This window comes from Thermobia domestica, chromosome 11, assembly GCF_964235325.1.
Source record: "Thermobia domestica chromosome 11, izTheDome1.hap1.1, whole genome shotgun sequence".
Taxonomy (NCBI): Eukaryota; Metazoa; Arthropoda; class Insecta; order Zygentoma; family Lepismatidae; genus Thermobia; species Thermobia domestica.
Window position 1 is genome coordinate 232,020,023 of NC_137464.1, and position 24,419 is coordinate 232,044,441.

Here is a 24,419-nt window from a genome sequence, read left to right on the forward strand (position 1 = left end):
TCCTGTATTTCGTCTACTTTAGTGTTAAGCTTTTTACACTAGGGTTGTCTATGAAACTAGGGTTGTCCACGATACGAGACAAAGAGAGGGAAACACTTTTCGAGACATTTCGGAATACATTTTCGACACTAGACAGTCTAAGCTCTTACCATGTAGGCAATTCTAGTTTTTACAACGTGGCATTGCTCACGAGACGTGGTGTACCATTCTGATATTAGAGCCAAGATGAGAAATATGGCAGCATCTCAGTTTCGAGGCGAGAAATTTTAAAGTCTTGTAAGCAACAGTAGTCCACCCAAGTGTTAGTTCTCAAACACTTAGTGTTACATGATTAATACTAAAATAAATAAATAAATAAATTGATAGAAGTGATTGAACGAACACAATGAAAGGCATTTACCAACGTCTAAAGATACTCAAATCATTGCACAATATGCTCCAATAGTAGTTCAAGTTTAAACCATGTTATACCACACCCTTCGTGGATCTCATTTGACGCAGAATTTGGATAATTTCTAGATGAAACTGAAAGAAAAAATAGATAAATTTTGTACATAAATTTACAAAATGAGATGAAAAAGAATATTCGTGAATCGAGACGAGGCGTAATGTCTACAATCTTTACGAGACGAGACGAGAAAACGTTATTTTCTCTCTCGTCTCGTTCTGGTAGACAACACTCAACTCTGGTGTGGGAGACCTGGGTTCAATTTCTGGCGTAAGCCCATGTGGTTCGGAGGGATTCCACGTTAATCAGTAGGTCCATGCCTCATAGTCTCGCTGCTGAAACGGACGTTAAACTTGCTCCGGACGGATATTTTTATACCAGTACTTAGCAAACGACGTTGACTATAAAGCTTCTAATATAAACCATGTATTTTATGCTCGTTGGTGATTAAGTCATAAATATGAAAGTGCATCAAGCCTGGAGTTACGCTTGAAATGAAATGAAATGAAATCTTTAAATTTCACGCCTTACATTTATGCGGACTGGGCTAAAGACGACAATGATGATGAGAAATGAAGTGGTGGAATGAAAAAAGTGGAAAGAAATGGGAGAACCCCGAGAATACCCGTGCCCACGGTGTTTGTCCACCACAAAATTCACTTGGCGCGGTGTTTGTCCACCACAAAATTCAAAGGTGAACACTCTACCAGTGAGCCATCGGAGCTCCAGATTTGCACTTGAATCCAAGATCTTTATTTTATTTCACCTTAACTACAGGGTGTTTCAAAACAACACCAACAACTTTAGGGAGGCGATTCTTGACACCAAGATAAAACAAAAAGCATACGCCAACTTAGGTGCACAAATGCTTCCTTTCGGAGTTATAAGCTACCGAAAACATAAAAAATTGAAATTTAAAAGTACATAGCTCCAAAACTATGGGACCTACCGTAGTCGGATCAAGACTTCAATAAGGAACTATTATGTCCGCTACAAAAAAAAAAAAAAATACATGCTTCAGAATCCTAAGGTACTCACGCAACAACTTTTATAGAGGCAGTTTGGCTACGGGCATATAATTTGAAGTACTCAACAACTACCTCAATAAATATTGTTGCGGAAGTATCGCAGGATTCTAAAACATGGATATTAGGATAGGGCATATACCAGTTCTTAAGTGAAGTGTTGTTGACTCGACTACGGTAGATCCCATAGCTTTTGAGCTATGTACCTTTAAAGTTAATTTTTTCATGTTGTCGGCAGCCTATAACTCCGAAAGGAAGCATTTGTGCATCCAGCTTGGTCTATACTTTTTGTATTATATTGGTGTCAGAAATCACCTCAAAACGTTGTCGGTGTTGTTTTGAATCACCCTGTATAGTTAAGAGTTACAGAACCTATTTAACGCCTCCGAATTTTCTGAATGTATGTACAAAACATAAGTTTGTCTGATAAATTTGATTTATAAAAGTTTGTCTGATACGAGAATTTCACGACCCACAAAGATCTCAAAATATTGACAATTGCTGCCTTACAGACTTCCGGTGCCAGCAGTAATGTTTTACAAGGGAAATAATAAAAATAATAAAGGCAAATACCTTTAATTCCTTTCTTGTGAATCGTATATATGGTGCTTGTAAGGTATGATGTCAATACATTCCTTTCGGAAAGTTATTAAAACGAACAGTAGTGAGACAGCAGGAAGCCATGTTCTTTCGTTTATTCAGAATATCTGATACAGGAAATTCATTTTAGTAATAATCAATACTAAGTGATATTGTACGCGAATTTAAGCGTCTCGAATTTACGCAGCTGCATTTATAGTGTTCTTTATTACTGTTCAATACAGTATCATTTTTATCATGTTAGGTATTTAAACTTGGCGCATTACGTAGTTTTTTTGTAAACGTACAACGAATCGTTGTCAAGTACACTGTCAACTGAAGACGGACGTTAAGGATATTTAAAAGTTGTCAAGATATGTCTATGAAATTTTTGTATCTTGTTTCGTTTTGCACAGAAAACATATTCTTAATTTTTTCTGTTTCACTTTTCATTCCAGCACGCATTTTGTGGATAATTCAAGATTTCTAATAACTAGCTGTGAAATCTTATTCTACAAACAAGGTAGGCGCAAGAAAACTAACTACATTAATTTATTTACGAAGGGTGATCAGAAAGTAAGGTTACAAATTCTACAGTGAAACGTGTATATTTTATTTCATACAACCAATACAGAAAACAGACAATATATACATTAGGTTATTTTTAGACATAGCCTCCATATCGGTTGAGGCATATGTAGCTTCACAAGATGAGTTTGAATATTCCCTCCTGGTAAAAATCCTGTCGTTGTGTGTTCAGTCATGTAGTCCCGAAGTGTTCCACCTCCTCGTCTGAAGTAAAGCGACGACCTCCTAGGTGCTGCTTCAAGTGCAGGAACAAGTGAAAGTCTATTGGAACGAGGTCCGGGGTGTAGGGAGGATGTTCCAGCGAATCTGCTTCAACAGCGTACTGGGTTGGCCACTGCGCTCCTCGTTTGTGACGTTTTCTCTGCCAGCCGCAAACGTTCGACACAATTCTACGACATGTTGACGAGATGTTTACTGTCTCTCCGTAAATTTCTACCAGCTGCCGGTGAATTTTATAGCCACAGTTACATGTTTCGCCCAGAGAAATCGAATAACTGCGTGGACTTCTTCCTGAGACCAATTTTCCAAACGAGTCGCCATTTGTGCAAGGATCTTATAAAATAGAGGATCTGCCCATATGTATATTCATGCTATTAAATGAATGAAGCCAGAAAACAATCGAGCATCGGCACGTCTGATTGGTTACTCTCGTTTCCGCCATCGTCTGATTGCCTACTTTCGTTTCCGCCATGATTGTTGGCTCAAAACTTTGCGATCCTATTGGACGGAATGGGCAGAGTAAGGGTGGTGAAACTGTGACGTATGGCTTCAAGATTTTGTTGTAAGGGCAGATCCTCTATTTTTATAAGATCCTTGCATTTGTGTTTGCATACAACTAGTGCCATAGGTGGTAGCAGAAACTCTGCACAGTTGCCATCTCCATGTATTAAAATCACCGCCCACTCTTCATTCCTCTATAACAGACAAACTCCAGAAATATCAGCATTGTAACCCTAATTTCTGTTCCTCCTAGTTTTAGAAAGGTAAAATAAAAGTATTTTTACCTAGAAACAACTTTTGTGTTTCTTTAATCGAAAATAATTGTCTGTACCAAAGTAGTGGTCAATCCATCGTACACTAATTGTGGGTAAAATAGTTTAAACATTGATTAAAGTTTTTGCTTTGAGAAAAGTATGGAATATATCTGTTAGTTAGCACAAGTAAGATTTTCCTAAGTTATGTTTTGTTTAGTTACATATCTCACACCTATGTATGATTAATAAAGATTGTTCTGTCAAAAATCCAAGAAAAACATTACAAAGATAAAAATTGTTCTTCGGGCGCTGAATCAATATCAAAACGCCCTTGTTCTCTATTTCTTACTTATTTTTGCTCTATAGAGATTAATTTTAAAATCGTATTTAGTAGTTGATGTCTATCGCTTGCGGTTGCAATAAAGAAATACAGTGAAAAATGAAATATACTCATGCCTGACTACATCCATATCTAAGCATTCATTTTTGATAACTGTTACCGTTTTAATTCATTATGGCGATCAGCGCTGAACCTGGAAATCGTAAAATTTTATCACTCCGGTTTGAATAGAAACATGTAAGCCAAGACAAATCTTATTCTTGGGAAACTGAGTCTATACCAAAAAGCTCTTCCTGTGGTTGCAGTTGAGAAATACTACCTACCTGGCTGCAAAGATAAAGCCTGTTATTCGAGCGCTGAATCCATATACAAGGCAATTACTTGCTACTTACTATTTCTTATCTATAGTGATCAATGTATAACCCGGAATTGGTTAGTTTCTACCACTGCTAGTTTGAATAGAGAATTACCGGAGCAGATAGAACACGTTCTACGGACGCTGAATCGATTTAAAAATAACTTTTATTGCTATCTTTTACTAATTTCTATTTATAGATATCAATATTGAAACCAGAAGTTGTAGTAAATTTTTACCACTTCCAGTTTTAGTAGAAGGATTCGGGTGAAAATATTATTCTTTCTTTAGACGATCATTTGTTCCTATCTGTTACCGTTTTTCCTCAATGGTGATCAATGTTGAAATTAGAAATAATTAATTTATATCAATTTTGTAGTGAATGTAGGGATAGTGGCGGAGTTGGGATATATTTTTGAGATGTGGTATTGATTCCAGAAAATCTCTTCTCGATATCTTTTGTCGTTTTTGCTGTGATACTTGCCGACAGACGGGCAGATACAGTGACATAGCTATTGTCAGTGGCGTATTTAGGGGGAGGGCTTCCGGGCTTAAGCCTCTTCCGAAATCTTACTTACTATAGTAAAGTATATGGAATATCTTGCAGAATTTTCTCATTTTCAGGCAAAGCCCCCCCCCCGAAAGTAAACAAAGCCCTCCCGAAACAAAATCGTAAATACGCCACTGGCTATTGTATATGGCTTCCAATACTTATGTATGTCATACTTTGGAAATCTAAAAGTAATGAACCCCAGATCAAGAAACGGGAAATGATAGCATTTGTAATGTGTCCTGATTACCTTGGTAACCCTTTTGAACATAACCTTCTGATTAAATATAGTTCTCGTAGATTGTTGCGTACTTAATAATAATAATAATAATAATAATAATAATAATAATAATAATAATAATAATAATAATAATGCTTTATTTATTACATGCGTCTAGAAATTATTTGTGAACATTTTTTGTTAATAGCTGTAAACACCCATCGTTGTACTTTCTTTAATCAGAGCCTGAATAAATCAGAGCATAAATGTATCTATACTCATTTTATTACACGAGTGTTTATCCTCTTGTTATGTAAGCCCGCAACACCAAAGTGTAATAAGGTTGCATACAAGCTAGGCGTTCTTATAAAAGAACCAAAACAACGGATACATTTTCACTATCCCTGAAAGATCCTCTAAGTTGAAAAACTAAAACTGAGCTTTGTAAGCGATTATATCTGGTGAAGCCCTATCCGTGTACATAATTGTCTGGCTATATGTCACTTCTTTCCATGCGAAAAGTTGATAGCTGGCAGATACACTCACACATTATTTTATTATTATTATTATAAAATACACTCATATTAAGTCGTCGCTCTTCAGAGTATAAGAAGACCATAGCGACTCACTTGGTATGTTTTGTTTAAATAACTATGTAACTTAAGAAAATCAACATTTATAACACGAGAGACAAAATTCTGAGAATGAATTTCATTCTGTGCTAATAAAATGTAATCAAAATTTATTGATCTACACCTGTTGTCAAAAATCATTGATGACTACAACTGTGCGCAAATCGCTTTGCACAATTTCTATAAAACTTTGTTTTCACAATCAACTCAGCTTTTACTGAAATCACTTAAATTTACTTGTCAGCCCACCTTTTCTTAATTATTTATTTATTTTTGCACTTGGAAAACAAATTGATGTAAAAAAAAGAAAGAAAGAAAAAGAAAATACGTTATTATAACCGAGAGTACAAATTGAACAATCTTAGGCAAATGCAGTGTTTTATAAGATTTCTGTTTGGAATCTGCTCATTTTATTCGTCTCTTGATTTTATCGTCTTGATGAGGATGAAAGCCATATATGTGTTACAAAGGAATGGCATTTAGGGAGAAGAAAAGCATATTTTCAGCGTCCTTGAATAAAGAGTAAAACATGAATAGAGAAATAAAAACTAATAAATCATTCCGTGTAAAATATTGTATTCTGAAGTAGAAACATGGATATCGCGCAAAACCGATTAGAAAAGACTCGAGGCTTTTGAAATAGAGTTTTGAAGGAGAATGTTGAGGAGAATGGAGAAAATTGGGTATGTGAAGTAGGGAAATAATAACTAAGTGGGAAAAATAGTACGGGAGAAAAGTCAATATTAGATGTAATTGAAAGAGAAGAAGGAAAACTTGGTTGAGGATATGGACTGAGAAGAAACAGTACAGGAATGTGATGCAAGGGAAGGTGACAAGAATAAAAAAGAGGGAGGAAAACAGAAGACAGTTGATAGATGGGACAGTTTTTTGAAGGCAACCGAAGATAGTGATGTTCTGTATTTCGGTGAAAATGACTGAATCTGTTATATGTTGTAGATATTGTGATCCTGAGAAAAAGTCTCAATAGGCAAAACCACCAATCACTGACCATTTGGCCACTACAGTGTCGCTTTTTTGGAAACAGTAGCTAACGATATTCTGGATTTCAGTGGAATTACTTGAAACCGTGGTATGTTGTAAATATTGTGACCTTGAGGAAAAGTCTTAATGGGCACAACTACCACTCACTGACCGTTCGGCCACTACGAGGCATTTTTTTAAAGCAACCGAAGATAGTGATGTTTTGTATTTCGGTGAAAATGACTGAAACTATGATATTGTTGATATTGTTATCGTGAGAAAAAGCTTCCATGGACACAACCACAAATCACTAATTCTTTGGTCACTACAGAGCTATTTTCTTGAAAACAGCTGAATACAACAATGTTCTGGATTTCGGTAAGATTTAGTAAAACTGAGATATGTTGAAGATCTTATCATGAGAAAAAGTCTTAATGGACACAACCATCGTATTATGATCGTTTGCCCATAGGACTTCCAACTCTGAAAAGTAATAATAATAATAATAATAATAATAATAATAATAATAATAATAATAATAATAATAATAATAATAATAATAATAATAATAATAATAAAATCAGCTCCCCTCAAAATTCCCTATGGTATAGGTCTTAGTGTGAAATATCTCTGTTCGGACCCATTCATGGGAAGGAAATGTACTATCGTGAACAAAAGTGCATTAACACCTTTATTCTGCATATCCTTAGTACAATCACTAATAAGCTTAATAGATATATTATGCTATAAATGAGAAACTGAAATCGCATTGATCATTTTATTGTATTTAACAGTAACTACCACTTCTTTAAAGTCATTGAAACAGATGAACAAAAGTATATTAATTTTTACGTGACAATTTGGATTTGGAAAATGAAATTTATTCTTTAAACTTATACTTCAGCTATAGGAAATTGCTATAAGAAATCCTTTTTCATTCTCAATAAATATATAAAATTCAAATTCAAGCAAATTTCAAAATTTCCCTGATTCAGTCCCTGTCTTCTTTAAAATTATCTGAACACATGAACAAAATACAATATATTAGTCATTTATAGATGGGGAACTGTGACAGTTTTGAATTTACAGAATGAAAGTTACTTTTTAAATCTATACTTCAAACTAGATAGAAATTTGAGAAAAAACGGCCATAAAATGGTTGGGTAAGAAGTTTGTATCAATCACCGGCTTTAATCAAAATAACAACAATATTTCCGGTCGGTCAAAAATCGGCCAGTTGGCAGCTCTATTTGGCCATTACAGGTCCATTAAAAAAGAGCCGGGTATAACGATATTTTGTTCTCGGTGTAAATGAATGAAAGTGTGATATGTTGTAGATGTCGTGATCCTGAGGAAAAATTGTCTAGGGTTTTGTTTTATCCCGTGAGATGAGCGTGTGAATATGGGCTATGCTTAAATGATGTTCGCCGTCACTCTCCCCATCCCTTTCCGGGTTGTGGGATATGCATTTTCATGGTTTCATACAATTCTACCAAAATTCCAGAGTATCATTACCTTCTGCTATTTTTAAAAAATGTGGCCCGGTAGTTGCCAAATGGTCACTGATTGGTGGTTGTGACCATGGAGATTTTTTTCTTAGGATCACAATATCTACAACATATCACGGTTTCAAGCAATTCCACCATAATAAAGAATACCGTTACCTTCTGTTCCTTTTTCTAAAGTGTCCCTGTAGTGGCCAAAAGGTCGTTGATTGGTGGCTGCGCCTGTTGAGATTTTTTTCAGGATTACAATATCACGGTTTCAAGCAATTCCACCGAAATCCGGAATACCATTACCTTTAGCACTTTCTTTTTTTTAAAAAAAATGGTCCAGTAGTGGCTAAACGGTCAGTGATGGATGGTTGTACAAATTAAGACTTTTTCTCAGGATCATCATATCTACAACATATCACGGTTTCAAGCAATTCCACCGAAACCCAAAATAACGTTACCTTCTGCTGTTTAAAAAAAAATTGGCCCCGCAGTGGCCAAATGGTCAGTGATGGGTGGTTGTACAAATTAAGACTTTTTCTCAGGATCACAATTTCTACAATATATCATAGTTTCAAGCAATTCTACTGAAATCCAAAATAACGTTACCTTTTGCTGTTTTCAAAAAAGTGGCCTTGTAGTGGCCAAACAATCAGTAATATTGTAACTGAGCCGAAGATAACTACACTCTGGATTTCGGTAAAAATGACTGAAACGTTGATATGTTGTAGTGGCCAAACAATCAGTGATTGGTAGTTACGCCCATTAAGACTTTTTCTCAGGCTCAAAATATCTACAACATATCAACGTTTCAGTCATTTTTACCGAAATCCAGAGTGTCGTTATCTTCGGCTGTTTTCAAAAATTTGCCCCTGTAGTGGCCAAACGGTCAGTGGTTTTTGGTTGTGCCCGTTGAGTCTTTTTCTTAGGAACACCATATCTACAACATATCACAGTTTGAAGCAATACCATTGAAATTCAATTTCCGTAAGGATTGTGCGGAGCCCTTTGTCATTTCGAATGGTGCATTGCCCCTGCAACCCTCTTCTCGCAAAAGCGACAAAACCCGTATTTCCTATTTTGAAGTCATCTTTGCATGGGCAGAGTTTCGTTTCTTTAAAGTGGACCTTTTAATCATGAGGATCCTTTTTTGAAAAAGGACCCTTCCCCCCCCTTATCCTATTTTTCGAAAGAAACACGAAAAATGTCGAAGTATTTTCGGTGCGCCAAGTTTGAAGAAAAGCAGATGAGAAACCATTACGAAGGTATCTCATTTACACTTTCTATTTTTGGACTTGACGCGTTTTTGCCCAACTTTATGGTGAACAAACACCGTGTGCGTGGGTTTTCTCCGGGTTCTCCCGTTTCCTCCCACTTTCGTCATTCCACCATTTCATTCATTACTCATAATCACCGCCTAACCGGCATAATCGTGGGACGTAAAACTCAAAGATTTCATTTTATTTTTTCATTTTTGCGTTTTTGCCCCACAGTCTTCAATTATTGAAAAATTTTCTGAAATCTATAGAAAGAGCCCTGTACGTTACAGTAACCTTAAAAAGGATATGTGTAAGCAAGCAGATAACGCACACTTACCTGTACAAAATACAAACACTAATCAGTCACATTGAAGAGTAGGAAAATTATTTTTTCTAGATCACTATTTGTGCTTGAAAATTTTTTTTTTTTTTTACTTAGTGCCAAATATTAATAATGGATTACAATAACATAAAGGCAACGGATAATTTTCAAGTTAACAAATATTAATATATACATTCACTAAGGAATATAAAAGCATCACGCTAATGGGGCGTTTACACTTAGTCGATTTAGTCGCACGACTAAATCGACTCGCTGCATTTTCCACTAAATCGAAGCAACTAGGCCGAATCAGATTGATGGATGTGTTCAATTATTTCAACCACAGAAAATAGAACGTCTTTTAATTCAGTTGCCAGTCGATTAGTCGCCTTCGATCAACAAGCGATTAAGTTGAAGTCCCGTTTACACGGTCGATTAAGTTGAAAGTGACGTCAATTCAACTGAATCGAACGCAAATCGACTAAGTGTAAACGCCCCATAACGGCTAACAGTTGTATCGTGCTACTACAAATTTGTGTCATTTGGAAACGATACTGATACATCTGGTTATCATTTAGTGAGAAAGGTATTTCGCGACCAGTACCTAAAATAGTTGCGTAAAGGACACAACTATATCCCACAATCTATTGTGTTATATTGCCATCTATGTTTGTATAAGAGCTCACTTAGTTGAGGGACAGGTAATCCAGGTCTTGCTCTGTGATACAACTTGTGAGTTAGTTGCTTAACTATCTATAATTTTTACGTGTTTCATTGTTGAAAATTTGATTTTTTAAAATTACATTCATACCTGCTGCTATGATTTTAATGGGGTTTGAATCTATCGTAGTAACCTCACCATCCTCGTTCCACGAGCGCCTAGTTGGATAACCATATCTCGAAATTCTTTAAGATTAGAGACATTAAATTTGATATTTGACTTTTCCTTTAAAATATTCAAAGCCGAATTTTAGCAGTTTTGATATTTCCTGTAGAGAAGAAAAATGAAATGAAGTCTTTGAGTTTTACGTCCCACGGTTATGCCGGTTAGGCTAAAGGAGACGGTGATTATGAGAAATGAATGAAATGGTGGAATGAAGAAAGTGGGAGGAAACGGGACAACCCGGAGAAAACCCACGCACACGGTGTTTGTCCACCACAAAGTTCACTTGGCGGAAACAGGTTTTGAACCCGGGACCCCAAGCAATCCTGTAGAAAAGAATAGAAAGGCGAAAAGAAGAAAGGATTGTTAAAACAAAATGACGTCGTGAATTCCCGTAAGATTACAGATACGTTAGGTATCTCAAGCTTAGAATATAAATTAATTATTGAAAACAAGTATACATATGCCGTATCGCTTCCCGAAATTCCGCCACACTCTTTCTGGATATCCCGCTCTTAATGAGAGAAGCGGGTTGGGAAGTGGCGGATTTCTACTTTTCTTTTTAATATAAAAAGTAACTTCGAGCTAGTCAGTCTCATCATCATGGGGAAACAGGTGAACAATTTCAAATAAATTTTTCAACACTGTTAGCTCTTGGATTGACATGAGTTTTTATCATTTCACTTTAGAATCCGTATTCTAAGACACAAGGGGTTTAAATTTTTCGCAAAGAATAATACCATAAATGTACTCCTGCCAAGCGAAGAACGGAAGCAAAGCCTAAATAATAAGGTATGAGACTTTAGTCGAAGTTTACAGGGCAGGACAATTATATATCACTCGTCAGTAGATCTCCGAGATTAGAAAATACTTTCATTTTTTTCCCCTCGATATTCTCCTTTGGGTGCTGGGCTCTAAGTAAGACGAAACTTTGCGAAACGTGACACACAAAGGGAGAAGTGGTTTGAGTATTTTTTCCCAACACTTACCAGATCTCCACTTATCCAGCCACGATATAAAGTGTGAAAGTGGAATACAAGCAAGGATAGGAATGCCGAAAGAAGCCTTAGGAGGAATAAAATTAGCATTTTGTGGGAACTTGAGTAAAAAGTTAAGAAAAATAATCATAAAATCATTCGTGTGGAGCATTGTGCTGTATGGGTCAGAAAGATGGACACTACCCCAAAATGATGAAAAGACACTGGAAGCTTTCGAAATGTGGATGTGGAGAAGAATGGAGATAATTAGGTGGATCAAGCGGAAAACGAATGAGAGAGAGTGGGCGGATGAAGGAGCTGTATCATGAGGGATGTGCTAGAGAGTATAGTAGCAGGAAAGAGAGGGAGTGGGAAAAGGAGATTACAAATAATGGACGATATAAAAAGAGAGAAATGGAATGTAAAGACGAAGAAATTAGCTGAAGACCATTGAGCATGGAAGCTTCTCAGTTGCGGCAAGTGACCTGCTAATAATGGCAGAATAGGCCTACCTATTACGATGACCTGATCTCCGATACTACTGAGCGTAGAATGTTGAAATTTTACATAAATATTGTGTTTGCTTCTTAGACTGTAGATATGATGGTAGTTTGCATAATGTGGGCCCCAAAAAGGGAAGGGTACTTAAATATTTTTTGGCGCTACAGCCCTCTGAAACTACGTATTAGACGTACAACATCGAAATTTTGGACAACCATTCTCCCTGGGTTTTTGTTTATATACAAAAATATATGTTTTGCGAAATCTGACCACAAAGTAGGAAGGAGGACTTTTTTTTAATTTAGAAGATCTTCGATATCGTTAGGTATAGAACGTTGGAATTATGTTCTAATAAATATTCTCTATGTATCGTGATTGAACTTAGGTTTACAAAATCTGATCTCTGGACGGGAAAACGAAGACTGTGAGTGTTTGTAACCGTTCAGCAAATTTCCGAAACTATTACACTGAGAAAAAAATATAGATGACGTACTTAAAAAGGTAGGTTACATGAGTAATTCCTGTAGTTTTTGAACTTAACGTACAGCAGACGTATAACTGAAAACGCATGTTTTATAATACTTTCTGTATAAATGTTCCATCTATACGTACTTTCCGTATGAAAGAATATAGGTGGTCAGGATCTCACATACAAATGGACGTATATAACATATAGCTGAGGAATGTAACATAAGTATATGCATGTGATATACGGAAAATTGTTAAATGTCAGACATCCTGAAACGGCATGATGTAACATCTAAGGGTAGTGCCTATGTAGCATATGGATAATGTATGCTCCGTATTGATTTCTGTAGTAAGCAAAATAATACCGTATATTTGTACAATATACCACTGCCCGAAGAACGGATTTTTCTCAGTGTAGGCGTATAACCTTGAAATTTTATGGGAATATACGCCATGTGGCACAAACTGTCGGTAAAAGAATTTGTACGAAATGTGATGCCTAAAGATGAAAGTGATCTTGAAAATATTATTTTCTCTTCGTCACATGTCTGAAACAATTCGAAATAGAAAATTGAAATTGTGCACAAATGATTCCGTTAAACAGCGTTTTTAATGAAATATGACTCAATAGTGAGAGGGCTGTTGAATTTAGTTTTCGATGTTATTCATGATTGTCTTTTGAAACTTATTGAAGTAGGAATATGAAGCATTGCAGAAATGTTGTCCTTGTATCCCTGATTGGAAACAGCACAAAGTATAACGAAACGCGACCCTATGGCAAAGGAAGGGGAACTTGAAAATTTTTTAGCGTTTATCGGATCTTCGAAATTAAGGAAACTGATTTTCTCTTGCAGGTGTTCTCTTTGAACCATAAGCTGGGCATAAGACAAATTCGGGAAAATAAAACTTTATATGGGGAAGGGAGAAGGAACGGACACTCTTTCCGTGCCCGTAGAGCTTAAATCTTTGTACGTTGAGACATTGTCAATAAACCATAATATAATGTATTTTTTCTATTTTGGAGATCTCAGATACTGTTAGGTGTAAGAACGTTGAAAATTTGAACAATCATTCTCCCTGGGTTTTTGTCTATATACAAGACTATCCCTCATTAGTAAATGAAATTCGTCATTGGTAAATGAAATTGTACACTAATGTTCTCCTCAAACTCTTGACCATAGGTAAGACAGGGTTTCATAGAAACTAAACATCTAAGAGTATGGAAAAATAGGTAAAACGTTAAACGTCATGATAAGTGTAAGGTTTACGAAAATTATCTTCTACTGAGTAAAATGGGAGATTCGCTGAACTCTTTCATCGACTTTTACTGAAGCTCCTCAGCTCTTGAGTGTAGAAGCTTGAAATATCTTACATATGTTATTAGATTGAGAACAATACACAGTTTTAAAGGAAAGCAACCCCTAAGAAAGGAAATGAGTCTTGAAGAATTGTTATTCATTTTTTTTAGATATCCAAATTAATTGAGGATTGGAAGTTGAAATATTGTTCTATTCTTCTCAATGTCCCTTGATTGGAATTTAACGAAAAGTGACTCCAAAACAAAAAGAGTCCCTAGAACTTTTCCGTCGTTGACCAAAGATTCAAATCAATTTATGATCGGTAAATGAAATTGTACACTAATGTTCTCCTCAAACTATTGACCATAGGTAAGACAGGGTACTCTGGAAACTAAATATCTAAGAGCATGGAAAGAGAAGTTAAACATTTTTTTTTTTTTTACTTTATGAAGTCGAAATTTTGTTTGAATATTCTCTATATATCCTAAACTGTGTGCAACACGGAGTTTACATCTATTATTACCACACTCCAGGATACGTAGATTGATTGAAAGGTATTCCGTTATTATTACCAATTTCTTTTAAGACGCTCAGCATGCAGTCACGGAATTTGTGTACTATATGTTAGCCCTACTGAATACGAATTTGCATGCGAGAAGCCGATTTGACGGCTAAGTTTTGAAATTGCGAAAAATTGGTTGTGTTACGTAATGATTGTGTACGAGCAGCAACTATTTTGAAATCAGTCAAAAACAATTGTATATATCATTCAAATATTTTTCACAAAATTAATTCTTCCCGTGCGAAGAACGGACACTCGGTTAGAATCATTATTAAGCTTTCCGCATTTCTGGAAATGCTAAAATGATTGATCAATTTTATAATTTAGGTTTAAACTTGTATCGTTCTAAGGCTAATGATAAGGAAAAGATATACCAATCTTGTGGGTATACTGTATATATTCCTTCTCTTTGGATGAGGTACACAGAAGTGCAACTTTGTTATTTCCAAAACTAGATGTTTCGTATTAATATTTGATTAAAAAAATATCCAAAATAAAAACTTGGATCAAAAGGCAGCCAAAGCGGGACATGGGACATGAAAGGACAAGATCAAGACTGTCCCAATAAAAGCCAGAGGTTTGGAAATACTTCTTACTTGCCTTATTCGTCAATGGTTAAAATATTCCGTTTCGTGTTTTGTAAATTCTTCTATATTATGTAACTTACTATAACTTATAATTGGGTAAATATATGATTTTATCGATTATCAGTTTATCGAACCCTTTCAGCCGCAAGATTATACGAAACGTGGACATAGAGCTTAACATGAATCCGAACCACATGAGCTCCCACTGGGAATCGAACCCGGGTCTTCCATTGCAAATGCGCGTACACTAACCACTTAACCACGAGAGGTTTCGGACTACGTAACGGTTGTAATGTGGCTATCGAAAGGAAAGCTCTATCGTTATTCTTTGTTAAGTGTGTGAGAATGTTTGTTTCACTTCTTTCTCACACTTACATTACGCCTTGACTTCTTACCCTTAACTGTGCATTGTTTACTTGTTTACATCTGATTACATTCCGAGGTAGGTTTTTTTTCTACTTGACGTGGACACTTCTTCGGGAAGGAATTTATTGATCGTCGTGAATCATGTCTTTCTTGTAAACGGATGTTTGAAACTCAAGGAATAGACAAAACAACATGATATCATCATTGCCTGTTTATCCTATATAGGCAGAATGTTCAAACCTCTGTTGAGATCTTCATATTATAAAGAGGAAAACCGTAGCCCCATATACGCTTGTAGAAAGAAAGACTCATTTGTTCAGGAAAAAAGCTGTATTTCCTTCTTTCAACATTAACTGTTCTGCTAGTTGTATAACAGGAAAGTCAGATTAAAGTGCGTATACTTCTATACATGTTTATCTCTTCATACACAAAATACACATCAAGGGTCAGGCGGTTCCCGAAGTACTTAAATCACTTACGTAAGATTTTGCAATTAGTTGTTATAACAACGCGACTCTCTTAATGTAAGAAGATAATATGTATAGCTCACACATGACGAGAAGAACCCTAGCAGAAGTAATGTGACGTAGGTATGGGCTCGCCCACTTTTCGCACGGGGGTTTCAAATGACACCATGGAATAGCGCACAGATAACTACCCGGAGTAGCAGACGACATCTAAGTATAGACCACACCTCAAAAACCGAAAATGGACTTGACCGTGTCGTTGACCTTTCCCCGCTACCCCTGAGCTGTAAGTGGATTCTTCTAGAACATCAAAATAAACATCTTATTCCAAAACAGTGTAAACTTTTCCATGTACTTAAGCGTACAATACAGACTCATGTCTCTTTTCCTCATATTTTGGTAATATGACTTGATTCCTTTACACTCTGAACATAACATTTACAACCAGACACGCCGCTCGTATCATTAAAGCGTAATTTAAAGAAAAATAGTACATATAGAAATTCTGAGTAATGTGTCTGGAAGCTGAGATTGGAAACTGAATTAAAATGTGGTTGGATCCTACCAACCAGAGGGGATCTCGATAGCTCAGTAATACAGCGTTCACCTCTGGTGCGTGAAGTCCTTGATTCGATCCCAGCTCTCGTCAAGTGGTGGACAAACACTGTGTGCGTGGGTTTGCTCGGGGTTCTCCCGTTTCTTCATTCCACCATTTCACTTATTTCTCATCATCATCATCTTTAGCCTGGCCGGCATAACTCTGGGACGTAATACTTAAAGAATTTATTTCATGTCCTACTGAACAGATTGTACACTTTCAGAGTTAAAATTACGCCAATTGATGGATGCCAAATGGTTGATTGGTTGGTTGAATTCGTTTCCAGTGGGATGGAAATCACATAAGCTCATACCTAGAATTTCATACCAAAGGCCTTACGCTAACCATACACCCATGAGAGAGATTTGTATTGATGAATGTTGATAAAAATTGTCGATGAGAATGTCGAAGTGCAATTTGACTGTCTATAGACCTATATAACGTTGCTCTCTCCTAGTCAAAGTTTCTCTCTCTTTTTTTTTTCAACCATATTACGCTGAGCACTGGTAAATATTGTACTTCGTCGGGTATCAAACGTGCTTATCAGAGGTAAACTCATTAACAATTAATTTATGGAAACAATTTATTGTATGAACGTTCTAAGAGAACAAATAACTTTCTTTTATAATAATAATAGCGTCCAGGGCCGTGTCATAGGGGGGACGACGGCCCCTGGCGCCGAAGTAAGGGGGCGAAAAATTGGGGAGAAAAAAGGAAAAAAGGTAGAAAAAATTGCTTGGAATATATGAATGGGGCGCCGTCGTATACTCTCGCCCCGGGCGCTGATTTTCCATGGCACGGCCCTGATAGCGTCAATTAGGCCTACTCGCTTCGCTGGATTAAAATAAGAAAAATTAGTAATATGTTCCGTTAATCTGTCACTTTTTGCTATTACTGAATCGCTCTCCGATCGGTAGAAACAAAGAAAATATAATGAAAAATCAGAAAATAAGTCATTTATATAAATTAAAATTAAACATTCCTATTGTGGGCTGAATTTGGATTTAAACGGCATCGGAAGTGTCACTGTTCATCTCATCGATCCCGAAAAGTATGGATTCGACATTAATATCGGTCATTTTTGATCATTTTTAAATATCTCCCCCTCACCTAAGTTGCGCCGTTAAAGTGAAGTGATAAAAGCCATCCCAGGTTCGAACCTCATCTATGTTGAAAAGCTTATCGAGATCGGTCGAGTGGTTCAAGAGTTATGGAGCCACAAACATAGTCGCTTTCAATTAGGAGTGCCCATTGTTGATCCATTTTATATGTTAGATACGTGGGTATAGACAATTGAAGGTTAACTTATAGTTTGGGAGAAGAAAGCAACATCTGTAAAATAATAAACTCACTAAGTCATTCAGCGTCGATATTTCATGTGGATAACGCGCCAAGGGCGCCGATTTCTCTGTAAATTTGGGGGGGGGGGGCATTTAGATGCAGATGGCATATATATGAGGAGTTTAAGACAAATTGCATTCAAATTATTCCAAATATTGTATATTCACAAATACAATGAGGGGGCCTACATGAGCTTTGGGGGGCCCGGGCCCCCTGCTCCCCTTCAGGAACGACGCCCTTGTAACACGCCTGAACCCAGGTTCGGCTTTTAATCTGGACACTTGACTGATATACAAACTTCCAGTATTCCGGATTTGACGCTAAGCAGTCGCCTTGTTTGTCTTGCTATTGAAGAGGGATTATCATCAGATGGCAATTTATCCAATTACTAGTCCAAAGCGTTGCACAAACCATTGTATAAAGCATTGCATAAGAAATAACAGGATAGACTAAATGGCGATAGAATTGGAAATTGGACTGTAAGGAAATTCGACTAGTTCTCGGAAAATGCCACTCGATACCCGAAAAATTTACCCCAGGGATTGGAAATGTTTTACGAGTGTTTCCTTTAAATTACAAACTCTGGTAACACGATTGCTGTTTTTTAGCATTACTTTTGATCTGGCGAACATAAAACCACAAAATTTGGTGAATGGGAATGTTGACCCGTAATATTCAAAATGAAATGAAATGAAAGTTTGAGTTTTACGTCCCACGTTTATGCTGGTTAGGCTAAAGGAGACGGTGATGATGAGTAATGAATGAAATGGTGGAATGAAGAAAGTGGGAGGAAACGGGAGAACCCCGAGAAAACCCACGCACACGGTGTTTGTCCACCACAAAGTTCACTTGGCGGGAGCAGAGTTTGAACCCGAGACCCCTAGCACCAGAGGTGAACGCTCTACCACTGAGCCACCGCGCCCCCCCGTAATATTCGAATTGGATGTAATATCCATAAGAAATTTTACGTAAATGATAACTAAGCATTTTAGCATTTATTAAAGCAAAAGCTGTAGATAAATAAATACTTACAAGTACCACAAAGCTTTGAAATTTAGGGATAGCCAGCCTAGCTTGAAAATTAAATGAAATGAAACCTTTGAGTTTTACGTCCCACGGTTATGCCGGTTAGGCTAAAGGAGACGGTGATGATGAGTAATGAATGAAATGGTGGAATGAAGAAATTGGGAGGAAACGGGAGAACCCCAAGGAAGCCCACGCACACGGTGTTTGTCCAACACAAAGTTCACTTGGCGGGGGCTGGGATCGAACCCGGACCCCAATCACCAGAGGTGAACGCTCTACCACTAAGCCACCGTGGACCCAGCCTAGCTTGAGTTATGCCCTCAGTACCATCAGGTGAATTTTGAGATAGCAACTATAAATTTAAAATTATCAATTTTTTTATTCATTCATTTGCCAATCACTTGCTTTATTCATTTTCCATTTATTCCACTTTTTTTGTTGGTAACGGCAGGACTAAAGGAAGTCTTGTAGCCATTAAACTAAATTTTAATTTGAAATATCACAAATTTATAGTTCCTATAATCATTGCATGACCAAAAGAAACTATTTGAGATTTTTGTTCGTATTTTTCTAACTGAAGGTTATCATGAGATTTTCCATTAGAAGAGTTGTATTTTTCGCCAAGATCAAAAGTAAATAATTGTTTAGTAGTAAGTAATAAGCGAAATTTTAAATACCTTCTAAACATCTATCATACATTTTACTAAGAGCCACCACGACTTCGTGGTAGATAGCTCAAATCTGGTGCCTGGGGTTTGTAGTCTGATAGCAGATTGCGATCCTTCTGGTGGACAAATACTGTATACATGTTTTCTGTCGAAATTTTCTCATTCATTTCCAATTACTTTATTTTACTATTTTGTTCATTATCATCATTACCGCCTTTCTCAGACTCGGAACATAATGTTGAGATATTTTACTGATGTTTTACTGTGAACTTGTCCAGATTTTAATAATATCTAGACAAAAATATCCTTAATAACTGTTTCATTTTCAGAGATCATTCTAGGAAAGTAATTTAGTGGCATGCGTATGTTAACTTTACAGTAGCAATATCATACAACATATCAGACTCTACCAAGGAAGTTAATACATTATACCGATTGAGGAGTCACATATATTGTCCAGATAGATCGTACCCGTCACAATACCCTGCGAGTACACATTCAAGGTATTCACGATGCCATCTGAGACCATAAAATTGGCACCCTCATAATGATCTTGTTCCCCAAAATATGCGGGTTCATAGCATATGTCTGGTCCCCAACAGATGTGCAAACGTCGAAAATAATGTTACAACCTGAACCAGACTAATCAGTGACGGGTACCTCACCCCACTATTCTTTGGTCCAGTCACGGTAAGCTAGACAGGTGGTTCTAGCGGTATCTCTGTATAAATAAAACACCTGTAGTGGGTAGCACTGCACAATGGGGATCGCATGCAACAATCAATACAAGGTTTGTGGGGATATATGGGTCCCAAAGCCTGCTGTGAGGACTCAAGCAGATGCAAATGCAGTGTAGCTTCGATGTGATTGAGATTTGATGTCAAGAATTAAAGACTTTGGGGCAAAAACCCGTCAAGTCCAAAAAGTGAAAGTGTAGAGGAGATAGCTTCACAAGGGTTTCTCGTCACCCGATTTTCTTCAAACTTGCAACATATATTTTAGACCAAAAATAAATCGACACGTATTTTTTTTTTCGAAAAATAGGTTAAGGGAGTCAAAGGGCCCCTTGATTAAAAGAGTCACATTAAAGAAACGAAACTCTGCTGATGCAAAGATGACTTCAAAGTAGGAAATACGTGTTTTGTTGTTTTTGCGAGAAAAGGGTTTCAGGGGGCATTGGGTCCCTTCGAAATGAAAAGAATCCCGCACTATCCTTACTGAAATTGGATTTCGGTGGAATTGCTTGAAATCGTGATATGTTGTAGATATTGTTCCTGAGAAAAAGTCTTAATGGACACAACCATCAATTATTGTCCGTTTGGCTACTACAGGTCCAGATTTTTGAAAACAGCCGAATATAACGATATTTTTTATTTCGATGTAAATGAATAAAATTGTGATATGTTGTAGATATCGTGATCCTGAGAAAAAATGTCTAGGGCTTTCCAGGGTTTTCCTTTGTCCCGCAAGATGAACATAGGAATGTTGTCTATGCTTAAATGATGTTAGCCGCTACTCTCCCTATCCCTTTTCCGGGTTGTGGGTTTGGACTTTACAGAGTTCCATACAGTTCCACCAAAATTCCAGAATATCATTACCTTCTGCTGTTTTAAAAAACGTGGTCCCGTAGTGACCAAACTGTCAGTGATTAGTGGTTGTGACTCTTGAGACTTATTCTCAGGATTACAATATCTACAACACATCACGGTTTCAAGCAATTACACCGAAATCCAGAATACTGTTAGCTTCTGCTCTTTTTTTTTAAAAAAAAAAAGAAAAGTGGCCTTATAGTGGCCAAACTGTCAGTAGTAGATGATTGTAAAAATTAAAACTTTTTCTCAGGATCACAAAACACGGTTTCAGTAATTTTTCCAAAATCCAGAATCTCGTTACCTTCTGCTCTTTTAATAAAAGTGGCTCTATAGCGGCCAAATGGTCAGTGATTGGTGGCAGTGCCTATTAACTTTTCTCAGGATCACAGTATCTACAACATATCACAAATTCAGTAATTTTCATCGAAATCCAGAATATCGCTATCTTCGGCTGCTTTCAAAAAAAGTGGTCTCGTAGTGGCCAAACGGTAAGTGATTTGTGGTTGTACCATTTGAGACTTTTTCTCGGGAACACAATATCTACAACAAATGACGATTTCAAGCAATTCCATCGAAATCCAATTTCTGTAAGGACAGTGCGGAGTCCTTTTCATTTCGAAGGGACCCATTGCTCCCTGGGATACTTTTCTCGCAAAAACGACAAAACACGCATTTTCTACTTTGAAGTCATCTTTGCATGTGCAGAGTTTCGTTTTTTTAATGTGGCCCTTTTAATCAATTAGATCCTTTTTTATAAATAAAGCAGCCCTTTACCCTCCTTTACCTATTTTCCGAAAGAAACAAAAAATACGTGTCGATTTATTTTTGGGTCTAGTATATACGTATGTGCCAAGTTTGAAGAAAATCGGATGAGGAGAAACCCTTGTGGAGCTATCTGTTTTACACTTCCACTTTTTGGATTTGACGGGTTTTTGCCTTAAGGTCTTCAATTGCTCCTTGTGCTGAGTTGTGGTATGCGGTTGACCTACCCTATATGTCTTCGAATGCTTTTGTCATTCCTGGAATCTTGTTCACAACTGCGAAATTACACTGCGAGCCACATTCAACGCTGCACCCACAGCTCATTGAGTTTGCTCCATTTTAAGTATTCCGATTATATGACCGCATCTAATGTCATACAGATATCTTCTTCGTACCATCCTCTATGTTTTTGTGCATTTGATATGGACCTACCAAAGGAAACACATCGTACGTAACACTACTTGCAAGCTAACATTGCACTATATACAATCCACTGATTATGAAACACGCTCGTAGAGAGTACCTGTGTTTCCTACATGATTATAATTTATGTTATTTGTTAAGTTGAAGTATATTTTTGCGTTTATCGTCCCTTTCAGCAGCGAGACTATATGAGACGTGGACGTACTGATTAACGTGGGATCCGAACCACCTAAGCTCCCGCCGGTAATTGAACCCGGGTCTCCCAGGTCAAAGGCGCATACGCTAACCGCTTAGCCACGAAGGAGCTCTTTACGTTATTTGTGTAAGGCATCACATGACAATTTCTTGAATCCACAAAAGCGTATTTTTTGCCATGGTCAGCAAGAAACAAATCCCTTAATATTTTTTTAAAGCATAAAGTATCTTACAAAGTTTCCCTCCGCAGTGGGAACACAATTTGCTGCTCCCATTTTACAAGGACAAAGAGAGTGGAGGTAGGCATATGTTAAGATTGCTTATCAGACGAAGTGAAATGAATAGTACGTGTCATAGCCTCGCTGCTGTAAAGAAAGTTCAAACGTTTTGAGAAAATAAATTAATCCTTATGCAACCAACAATACATTGATGTTATGCGATTTGCATAACTTCGGCGCATAAAGCAAAATTTTCACTACACATTCCTTTGCATAGGAAGCGACAGTTAACAATATGAGTAAGAGTAAAGACTACACTTTTCTCGATTTTCTGAAAAATTACTCATGAGAATTTATGCTCAACACTATCATTTTGTCCAACTCGATACTTTCTATCGATTGGTGCTTATCTCACTTTTGGACATTGCTTTCCTGTCTAACGCAAATACGAACGTAGAACTTAAAATGTGACCCCGCGTAGCATAGTCACTAACGCTCTCGCCTTCAGTGCGAGCAATCCCGGGTTCGATTCCCGATGCGGGCACTCGGTTGAAAAACTGTAAAACGCTTTTTCAGGCCAGACATCCTGAATGAGATTTTCCTCATTCACACCATGCAATTGTCGTGATGGTACCTAACTTATAGGTCCCAGGCCGTTTTCCTTCCTTCCCGAATCCCTTTCCCCGGATAGTGTGCTCGCCGAGAGACGTCATCCCTCAAACGTGACGGGCTAAATGGCCATAGATGTCGAAAACCCAGAAATCTAAATCCTAAATCGTAAATCCTAGAACTTAAAATATAATAACTAAATACTATATTGTTTTTGTGTTTTATCTTTGCTTATTACTAATCAAATTGAAACTTCCTAGAGCTCGGGACTAAATGTGTTGGTGGGTAGCACTTGAATGCGAAGTAGCACGCCCCGTCCTCACATTTCTCACTGCAACCTATTACAGTTATTCTTCAATAAGTGATCGAAGTGTGCAAAGTTCAAATGTGATTATTATTTTTTTTAACCTGTGTGGAATATTAATATTTTATACTACTACTACTACTACTACTACTACTACTACTACTACTACTACTACTAATAATAATAATAATAATAATAATAATAATAATAATAATAATAATAATAATAATAATAATAATAATAATGAAGGGCAATAATTGTAATCGTCAAGCACGATCTTGAGATTGTCCATAGAATGTATAATTATTTTGGAGAACGAAGCCGAGTAAAAAGCTGCCGATCTAAAGCATAACGATCGCTGCGTTGCCACATTTCAGAGCCGAGTCGTAGATGCTAGTGGTGTAAGTTTATGAACGGTGTAAATAATTGTGAACGAGGGGCAAATTTCGGAGCAGATTTCCGTTAGTCTCCTGGCTTCGTCCCTGATTACGCGTATCTTTTAAAGATACGTTAGGGATAAAATTAGTTACAAACACACACATACAGTATAAATGATTAGCCATCAATGATCTAGTAGCTTGGTGCTCAAAAGGTACCCTATACTACATCTCATAAACATGTTAACATTTCATTTCATTTCGTTTTCATAAGCATTTCATTTTCATCTACTGTTTATTTTGTTTTCAAATCATTGTAAGTGAAGCAAGTTATGGAAACTTCGATAATGTTATGTCGTTCCTTTTTACAGGAATAATGTAAAAAAAAAGTTATGTCGTTCCTTTTTACAGGAATAATGTAAAAAAACGTT

General features: G+C 36.8%; 1 protein-coding gene across 1 annotated transcript in view; it reads left to right on the forward strand.

Annotated features, from left to right (window-relative positions):
• LOC145663771 (innexin inx2-like) overlaps positions 1–24,419 on the forward strand; it is a 40,228-nt gene that overhangs the window by 10,097 nt on the left and 5,712 nt on the right. Inside the window, exon 3 of the mRNA XM_081729859.1 lies at positions 2,511–2,575. The gene's annotated coding sequence lies outside the window, so the exon portion shown is untranslated. The remainder of the gene's footprint in view (positions 1–2,510; positions 2,576–24,419) is intronic.